The following is a 10,357-nucleotide window of genomic DNA, read 5'->3' on the forward strand; positions in this document are numbered from 1 at the left end:
GCAGTGAAGACAAATGGGGAGGGCAGAAAATGTACAAATGTACAAGTTGTGAGTATATGTATGTGGAAGTTGGAATTAATAGTTGTGCAGTGAGGCAAATGTAAGTACAAATGACAATTCTGACTATACAATCGAGGAAGTTGGTGGTGTAAGGTAGTCTGTGCACCAGAAATGCAGTAATAGCAGCAATGAGGTTCCCAAGGTAGATGTGCATGTAACATATGAAAAAAAGAAAAGCACTAAATGTACAGCTCAGACAAAATGAAGGTGCAAGGTGGCATGTGGTACGGAAAAAATTTAGAGGTAGCTGCAATGAGGTTCTCGAGGTAGACAAGTAGTACAAAGGAGTAGAGCAACAAGGTCCCTGACAGGCAGTTCTAAGTGGTGGGTGGGTATGGTTATGGGATGGTCGCAGATTTCAGCAGGATTACAGTAGATAGGAAGATGCTCTCCCTGAGCCTGCAGGTGTGGGAGCGAAGAGACCTGTACCACTTTCCTGATGATAGGAGGGCAAACAGATTGTGGCAGGGGTGTGAAGGTTCTCTGATGATGCCGTGCGCCCTGCGCAGACACCGCTTGCGCGTTGTTGGGCCTTCCGGTTGGGCCTTCCGGAGCATCTGCCAAACCACACTGTGGCACAGTTTGTCAAAATGTTCTCGGTTGTGCAATGGTCGAAGTTCACAAGGATCTGGGATGACACGCGGGCCTTCTTCAGCCTCCTCAAAAAGTACAGGCACTGCTGCACCTTTTTGAACCGGGTTGAGGTGTTGAGGGTCCAGGAGAGGTCCTCAGAGATGTGGATACCCAGGAATTTGAAGCTGGGCATGTGCTCCACCTCAGTGCCATTGATTAGGTGCCTGTATACAGGAAAACAGTGGGTGAAGAGGGAGTACAGGAGAGGTCTCAGGACACAGCCTTGTGGTACACCAGTGGTCAGGTTAGGAAGTCCAATGTCCAGTTGCAGAGAGGGGGGCTGATCCCCAGGTCATGGAGTTTATTGCCCAGACTAGATGGGATGAATGTGTTGAATACTGTGCTAAAGTCTATGAATAGCATTCTCACATAGGTGTTGGTTTTATCCAGGTGGGTCAGGGCAGAGCGTTAAGCTGTGGAGATGGCGTCCTCTGTAGACCTGTTTGACCTGTAGGTCAAACTGGTCGGGATCCAGTGTTGGGGGGAGGCAGGACTTAAGACTAGAACTGCCAGTCCTTTTTGACCCCCAGTAACTGCCAGAGTCGGACGCCGTTTGGTGTCATTAGCATATGAATCGTCCCTATTAGCATGGACATTCTCCTCCTCCGCATCGCCATCCAGCCAGAGCATCAGTTCATCTACTGGGTCGTTATCAAACTATATAGAATAGTCTAAAAAATAGTCTAATGCCGCCACCCATCTCATCAGTTCATCACTCACCTGTCTTGCACACACACCTGGACTCCATCTGTGATCATTCCCTCAGTATATATGTTCCCTCTGCTCCCCAGTAGTCGTGTGAAATTGCCTCGTGTTTTGAGCTACGTCAGCTTCCTAAACTACTACCCCGACTGTGGGCTGTTGGAGTTGCTTTGTCTTGTCCATGTGGACAGAAATAAATGTCCCTTTTATCCTTCCACGAAGCCTGACAACAGTGCGTCTTTACACGTCTCTCCGGGGGGTTGTAGTGGGGCCATCGAGTTGATTTCAACTCCAAAGCATATTTCTAGTCTCCTAGATTACTGGCATATAAGATCTTTCCATAGGTGACATGAATATGTTATCGAAAAACCAAGAGGATTTATTAGAAAAAGATGAGATATCGTTGGAATTTTGTTTTGTGAATAATTATTTAGTTTCTCTTACCCTCCTAAAATAATGTAGATTTCCTTTTTGGATTTACATTTGATGAATTAGCCTACACAATAAGCTGAATATCCTACTGAAAAACAGTAATAACTGTGATAAGTAGCCTATATCATTCACATTACGTTTCAATAATATCCTAATTATGTTTTCATTCATCTGGGAGTATCGCACATTCATCCATTGACGTCATGCATTCAGTGAGGGATGATTAGCGCCTGGGTACCATTTGGTAAGTTGCGTGGGCTGTTGGCGGATTAAGTCGGAATACAGGGTAAAAAAACAGGTAAATTGTCTCCAAATTGTTTTCTGTTTGTCAGTTTAAAATTCCGACAACGGAGCAATGTAATATACGCCTATTTAGGAAAATTCATGGAAGGTAGAGGGTGTATCTTTCAAAATGTTTTATATAGTTTTATTTTTATTACAAACTCAAACGCCAATTGACGTAGGCATTTTGGTGGTTCTAGTGTTTAGGTGTGCCAGAATTAGTCTTTAGAAGTACTTCATGATCGTGGGAGTGAGTGCGACAGGTAATGTAATCATGACTGGTTTGGTGAATTCACACATTTTTGGATGAGATGCTTGTTTTTGTTGGCCCTGTTCTGACTTGATTACTGATTTACCTTAGAATGTACAGTGTGGACGTTTCAATGGAGGTTTTCTGACCTCATAAACTACTGTTTAATACATTTATTTTTGATAGGGAACATCAAAGCTACTCTTGAAGTATTTAGTTATCAATATTTGCACAATTTGAAAGTCTCCATCTATGTAAGAATGTGGCCCAAGGTCTTAGTTTTGCTGTTCTTTACAACACAATGTTGTGTTTTTATAACTCTGGCTCAGAATATATTTTCACAATGTACCATGTGGAAAACAAGCATACATTTTTGTGGCTTTATTGATATTGCAGAAAGAAAGGTTTATGAAAGAATACCAGCAAATAATAATTTGAAAATGTATTGAAATATTTATTGATAATAAGATTAGATTTTCCTATACTTAAACACATTAAAACATATTTTATTCATATTTTACTTTCCTGCTACACAACACCTTCCGCCACAAAAGCCTGAAAGCTAAAATGCTAACCACAATGAAGAGCAACACCATTGCCAGTAACGTAGCTATGACATCAACAGAGTGGTAGGTGAACCAAGACATCTTGTAGGACTTTGTCCTCAGATGTGCCGCTCCTTTGTTCCTAATGACGAACTCGATCCAGAACATGGCACGGTCCAATGGCTTCATGGGCTGGTCCCTGTGTAGTCTGGACAGTTTCTGCATGTTCTCCCTGTAAGAGGGCTCATAGAGAACAGCCTTCACTGTCTCCAGGAAAATGTCTCTGTTCATGGAGGCGATATCCACTATCTTAGCTACTCCCTTAGCCCTCATCCTGTTGAGGTTATCTGGCTGGTCAAAGACCAACGGGAGGCCAACTATGGGGACACCATGGTAGATGGCCTCCTGGACCCCATTGGTGCCACCGTGGGCTACAAAGGCTCGGGTCTTAGGGTGTCCAAGGAGGTCGTTCTGGGGAAACCAGTTCACTAGTAAGGTGTTATTGCCGAGGGAGGTGGGTCTCTTCCCAGTGTGCCTCCAGATGACCCTCTGTGGCAGTTGGGCGAACGCAGCTGCAATTTCCTCAGCAATGTCCCCAGGTAGTTGTCCCACCAAGGTCCCCAGTGACATTATAATGACACCCTGGTCCCCAGAGCTCTAGACAAAGTCCTCCATGTCCTGGGGAAGTGGTTTGGAGGGCTTACACTGGAAGCCACCCATGTAGACCACATTTGGCATGGTAGGACGTGGAAACTCAAAGGTAAAGTCATTTCTCATGAGCCAGATGTCTGCTTCCTGGAACAATGACATGTAGTGAACATCAGGGCCAAAGTAACGACGTACAAATGGAATGTAGTTAGCGTCTACGACAAATGAGATTTGAATCCTTGAAAAAAGAAAAAAGAAAATATTTTTGACTCTCTCATAAAAAGTCATTCTGTCTGTAAGCAGTGATCCTGGCACTGGGACATATGAGAGAGGTGAGGGCGCAATGGCAAAGTGACTCTCTCCCTGGACTGTCCACCGGACATTGAAGACAAGAGGAAGACCTAGGCGTTGAGCGAGAAACACTCCTGCACCAATGGCAGGATCTGTCAAAACCAGGTCATAGTTGGCTGCGCGAAATGATTGCATGAGTTCTGCATCTTCAAACATCATAGTCATCATCTCAACCAAATCCTTGTGTAACCTATAACACTGCTTACCTATTTCAATCTCCAGACTCATACGTGACCAGAAACCTCTTCCCTCTCTTTGGATCTGCAGTAGTCTGGTCACAAAGGAACTAAAGAACTTCTCGTCAATTCCACCACCAGATAGTGGGATGGTGATACAAGAGTAGTGAGGGGACTTCTCCTTGATGTACCAGTTGGTAGATGGACGAATCACTGTGATGTTATGGCCTCTGGAGTGCAGTTCTTCAATGAGGACTTTCATGTTCACCCAGTGGCTTCCATCCAATGGGAAGAACAACACATTTCCCCCGTAGACGGCGGTCAGAGAGAAGAGCAGCACAGTGTTTGTGACCAGTGTTGTTGGATTCATCTTAAAAAAAAAAGACCTCTACATGCTTTATAAGCAGGAAAACCTGCAAATTCTGCAGTGTATCAAATACTCTCCCCAGTGTACCTGTTCGTCTATCCGTTTGTTTTGCTGTGTAATCTACACATACTATCTTTAGACACTTGAGGTACTATCCCCCCACCCTAAACCACCCTGGACTAACTAATACTATCCAACAACCTAAACCACCCTGGACTAACTAATACTACCCCCCACCCTAAACCACCCTGGATTAACTAATACTATCCCCCCACCCTAAACCACCCTGGACTAACTAATACTATCCCCCCACCCTAAACCACCCTGGACTAACTAATACTATCCCCCCACCCTAAACCACCCTAGACTAACTAATACTATCCCCCCACCCTAAACCACCCTGGACTAACTAATACTATTCCCCCACCCTAAACCACCCTGGACTAACTAATACTATTCCCCCACCCTAAACCACCCTGGAATAACTAATACTATCCCCCCACCCTAGGCAGGAGGCAGGATTCCACATTGTGCCCATTTATAGAAAGCCCAGATTTTTTCCATTTAGCCACAGGTTTGTCTCTTTAAAAACACTAATTCTATTCACATAGCTGAGAAGTAGGCTGATAAACCTCACTTCAAATATATTCTACTCTTTAAAATTATGATGTTTTTATGTTTTATAGGAATTTTTTGAACTACAAATGTTTTGGACAATATGTGAACATAATTGATATTGTGTTAAGGCCTTTAAATAATGTCAAATTATAGATGTTCTACATATGTTTATTTCCTATATGCTCTAAATAAAAAGACATGGGTTCAAATTAGTTCATTTGAGATCAGTGTGAGTTTGATGAGGCTACGAGGTAATGGTATCAAAAACTACGTATATTGAACGTACAGTGTTAACTTTAAACACATTTTTAAACTTAGAACTTACCCAAATCAATGTCCAGTCCACAAGTAGCTTAAATTCGAAAACTTGTCTTGCAAAACCCCCAAACATCAGTTCTTCAGCTTACATTCCAGTGAAAGCAGCTTTCAGGCTGCGGCTTTGAACTTGAGTAACCTAATTTATGCTGCTATACAGAAATTCATATTTTGTCAATTGTTCACATGTTGTGGCATGCAGTGTGTTCACAGGTTGTAGCATGCAACACCCTTGTATCTACAGTAGGCTTTCAAGGCTTGGCTTAACATTGTGTTTTAGGATAGGTTACACAGGCGTTCACAGTTTTGGGATCACTTAGAAATGTCCTTCTTTTAGAAAGAAAAGCACATTTTCTTCCCATTAAAATAACAGCAAATTGTCATTATAAAATAGTACCAGCAAAACACCAGTCTCAACTGGTTTTAAATTTGAGGTGTTTGGATCACAAAGAAGAAGGTTCTTGAGTCACAGACAAAATGAAAATATGCTGGAGGAGTTCTTGACACCATCTTTCAAGCATTGTGGAGGCAAGCAAGTTCATTAAATAGCATACATAGAAGAAATTCGATGTGGTTCACAAATAAAAATATAAAAATACAAATGAATAAAAACAAAATCTAGAATAAAAACATCAGTAAAACAAGGGGGACTCTAACCACCTTAATAATAAAACAAGGGAGACTCTAACCACATTAACAATAAAACAAGGGAGACTCTAACCACATTAATAATAAAACAAGGGGGGCTCTAACCACCTTAATAATAAAACAAGGGAGACTCTAACCACCTTAATAATAAAACAAGGGGGACTCTAACCACTTTAATAATAAAACAAGGGGGGCTCTAACCACCTTAATAATAAATCAAGGGGGACTCTAACCACCTTAATAATAAAACAAGGGGGACAACATCATAATAATAAAACATAGAATAAAACATAACTGGTAGACACTGCAGTGTATTCCAAGAGAATGCTATAAAAGCTGTATGGCTAACAGTGTGGTTAAGTTTAAGCACTCAGTCATAGGCACGTGAAGAGACATGTTTTTAACATGGATTTAAAAATGTATATGTTTAGGGCACTATCTTCTGGTAGTTAATTCCAGTTGTGTGCAGCATAACAGCTAAATGAAGCTTTGCCTTGTTTAGTTTGGACCCTGGGCTCTACTAGCTGACCTGAGTTCATGGATCTAAGAGCCCTGCTTGGTTTATAATCCTCAAACATATCAGAAATATATTTGGGGCCTAAACCATTCAGTTATTTACAAACTAAAAGCTTTAAAATATTTTCTGTAAGTGACTGGAAGCCAGTGCAAAGATTTAAGAATCGGAGTGATATGCTCTGTTCTCTTGGTCCTGGTTAACACTCTGGCAGCAGCATTCTGAATGAGCTGCAGCTGTTTTACAGTCTTTTTTGGGGAGTCCATACTAAATATAGTTGGGACACCAAGCCCTTGATTCAGGCCATATTTTTAAGATGATAGAATGCTGTTTTGGTGACCGCTTTGATATGACTGGTGAACGTGAGATCTGAGTTTAATAGAACACCAAGATTACGCACCTGGTTTTTAGGGCCCGAGAATCCAGCTCTTTACTAATACCAGTTCTCTTATTTTTGTTGCCAAACACAATAATCTCTGTTATATCTTGGTTTTATTGTAGACAATTTTGGTTCATCCAGGCATGTATATGCTCTATACAGTCGGTGTCACCGGCCTTCTGAACCCATCGTTCCTTCCCCTCCCCACCAATCTGCTGGCGCACCTTTCTGTGTGTCTGCTTATTAGTGTAGGTATATGTACAGTTAGGTCGGGAAATATTTGGACACTGACACGCTCTGTATGCCACCACAATGGATTTGAAATGAAACAACCGAGATGCAGACTTTCAGCTTTGGTTTAAAGTTCAAGGGGTTGAACAAAAATATTGTATGAAACGTTTAGGAATTGTAACAATTTTCATACAGAGTCCCTTATTTCAGGGGCTCAAATGTACGGAAGAGGATTAGTGCCAAGCAATAATAAAAAAAATAAAACCATCTTAAAGTCATTATAATGCGAGATTAAACTCGTTACATTTTGAGAATAAACTCATTAAATATCGAGAATAAAGTTAAATAATCCGTCTTATGGTATCCTGGGAAACCACGATGAAGCCAGCGATAACCTTGCAAATGTCCACTGGTTGTCAATTCATGTTGGACAAAAGCGAGTACATGGCGCAAATTGGACTGATTTTTTCTTCTAAAAAGACCAAGCCGCTTGCAAATTCTCTTTAAAGTTCGTATGCTAATTATAATTCTATCATATTTAGCTAAAGTTGATAGTATTTCTTTGTTACTGAAAGAAAGTCTGTAATATAGCTTGACTAATTGATCCAACTCTGCCATGTACTCTATCAGTAGGCTATGAAATGCACACTGATCGAATGCGTTATTCTCTACATTTAATTTCGATTTTTATTCTCGATATTTAATGAGTTTATTCTCAAGATTGTATTTCGACTTTTTTCTCGAAAAATAACGAGTTCTTTCTCGAAACACAACGAATTTATTCTCGATATTTAATGAGTTTATTCTCAAGATTGTATTTCGACTTTTTTACGAGTTTAATCTCGCATTATAATGACTTTAATGTCGAGATGTTTTTATTATTTTTTATTATTGCTTGGCACTAATCCTCTTCCGTACGTACTAATGTAATTGGACAACACAATCATAAATAAAATGTTCAAGATCAAGAACACAGTCTCCTCATCACAAGTAGGTCCTTTAAGGCACATATAGTTATTTTTTAAAACAATCCATTATACAGCTTTGTCTCAGTCAGTAATTAGCCTTATTAGAATTGTACAAATTCATGCATAGAAACCATAGGTACCCCTATCGCAAAGCTGCATTGCAAGCGGAAAACTACTCTAAAACACTCCAAACTAAGACAAGTGGTGTTGTTCACCTCAAAGAACATGACAATGTTGTATTCGTCCAAAGAAAGTTAAAATGTTTGTGATATCATTCTCATTTCAAATAAACATCCTGTGTTTACCGATCAGTTTTGTTCACAATTGTATCAATCCACTCGTGCAAATGGATGTAGCACAAAATTCTGGGCCCTGTACATAGGCGGTCTCTGAGGGCCCCTCCCCACTTTATTCAAGATTCAAACATTTTTGAGGGCCCCTCTACACATTAGGGCCCTATATACTTAGTACCCCTTTTCCCCCCAGTCCAACGCCCCTGCTCGTGCATTTGCATATAGGGTAGTCTATACACAGTAAACGAAAGTTAGAATTTGCTAGCTAGAAAACAAGTTACCTATTTTGTCTTTTATGTTTACCTTAGACAGTCAAACTTTTGTTGCTTGAGAGAGAAGGTAAATGAGCCTAAGAAAATGTGATAACGAAAGCAGGATATTTAAAAAAAACTATTAGAAAAATATGTATTTGTAGATGTGGCAGGTAAAGCAACTTGCGTTAAGCTAACGTCACAGTTTTTAAAGAGTACAATTTGCAGAGCAAGCATGCAGCGAAATACAAAAACTGTCACCCGATGCTACAATTCAACAAGTCCAAGCGCAGATGCAGCCACACTGATGAACATCTGGCAGCAGTACTGCACACTGCTTCAACAGAACCGCACACTGCTTCAACAGAACCGCACACTTCTTCAACAGAAATGCACACTGCTTCAACAGAAATGACTCCTGACTTCACCTCACCAGTCAACACCCATACAAGGCACTCCTGTTCATAATGAGTGAGTAGCCCTAAAAGTAGATTTCTTGGGTCTGGGCTGCTGGAATCGCTGTCGCGTAGTACAAAAAAAGTACTGTATGAAGTTAGAGTAAGGCAATTATACCAACATTTGCTTTGAGTGAAAATCTTCAGAAGTGATTTCATAGACTTATGTCTGCCCTAATAACTATTATACCTATATAACTGTTATACACTATACCTTATGTAATGTAGCTTACTCTGTTGAGTTGAAAGTTAAGTTTTAAGGCAAATATGTGTTGCAACATTTCTGTTGAGTAATAACCCAAAAAATGGATTTTTATAGGCCTTTGCCTGCCATAATAATAGTTGTTAACAGAAAATAATAATAAAAAACCATTGTTAAAGTAAATTAAGTTAAATTATGGAAACGGTGTTGCATGAATAATAAATATGCATAAATATAATATGCAAGTTAACAGAGTTAGCTATGTTGTGTGTTTTTTAGGCATGTTGTTTAAAAAAGTAATCTGGCACACAATGCTCTCTGGCATTTTCAGTGTGGCCCCCCAGTGAAAAATATTGCCCACCCCTGATCTAAAACAAAAATATAGCAAAAAATATCGCAATAATATATGGGAAACTAGCAGCAATTCTTAAAAGCTAGGCGAAGCAACCTATCCTCACATATCTTGATGTGGTTAAAGCTCATGCTCACCTCGATGACATCACTGCCGAAGAACAGAAGCATATGGTGTATATGGTGGCTATAGGAAGTAGTTGGCTAGTGCCAGTTTAAATTCAACCAATTCCCCCGGCTGTTTCATCGGTGTACAGACTGATGAACTTCAGTTACAGACTAGGACAGAGCTGAATAATGGAATTTTTTGGAAAAGTGACTTAATGGGCTTTCTGGAATATCTTTTGGTGAGTGAACTTTGAGAAAAATATGAATTTTGGATGAACTATCCCTTTAAGTGTAATGCTGTGTTAACAGCCCAACATATTCAAATTTAACTTCAATTAGATTAAAAATAAAGATCAGCTTTATTTTCATTAAACAGTACGAGTCCAGTACAACGAAATGCAGTTAGCATCTAACCAGAAGTTAAAATAGAAGTGGGCAGGAAATGTACAAGTATTAAGGAAAGTGTATGTTACAATTGGAATGTATATAAATGTACAAGTATTAAGTAGGAGGGCAGAACATTTACAAATGTACAAGTTGTGAGTATATGTATGTGCAAGTTGGAATTAATAGTTGTG

The 10,357-nt window shown here is 40.1% G+C and overlaps 1 pseudogene; it reads right to left on the reverse strand.

The window, feature by feature from the left end:
- Positions 1–398: 398 nt before the first annotated feature.
- On the reverse strand, positions 399–5,513 carry LOC106024597 (annotated as a pseudogene).
- Between the last annotated feature and the right edge of the window lie 4,844 nt (positions 5,514–10,357).

The sequence above is a fragment of the Esox lucius genome, chromosome 13 (assembly GCF_011004845.1).
Source record: "Esox lucius isolate fEsoLuc1 chromosome 13, fEsoLuc1.pri, whole genome shotgun sequence".
Taxonomy (NCBI): Eukaryota; Metazoa; Chordata; class Actinopteri; order Esociformes; family Esocidae; genus Esox; species Esox lucius.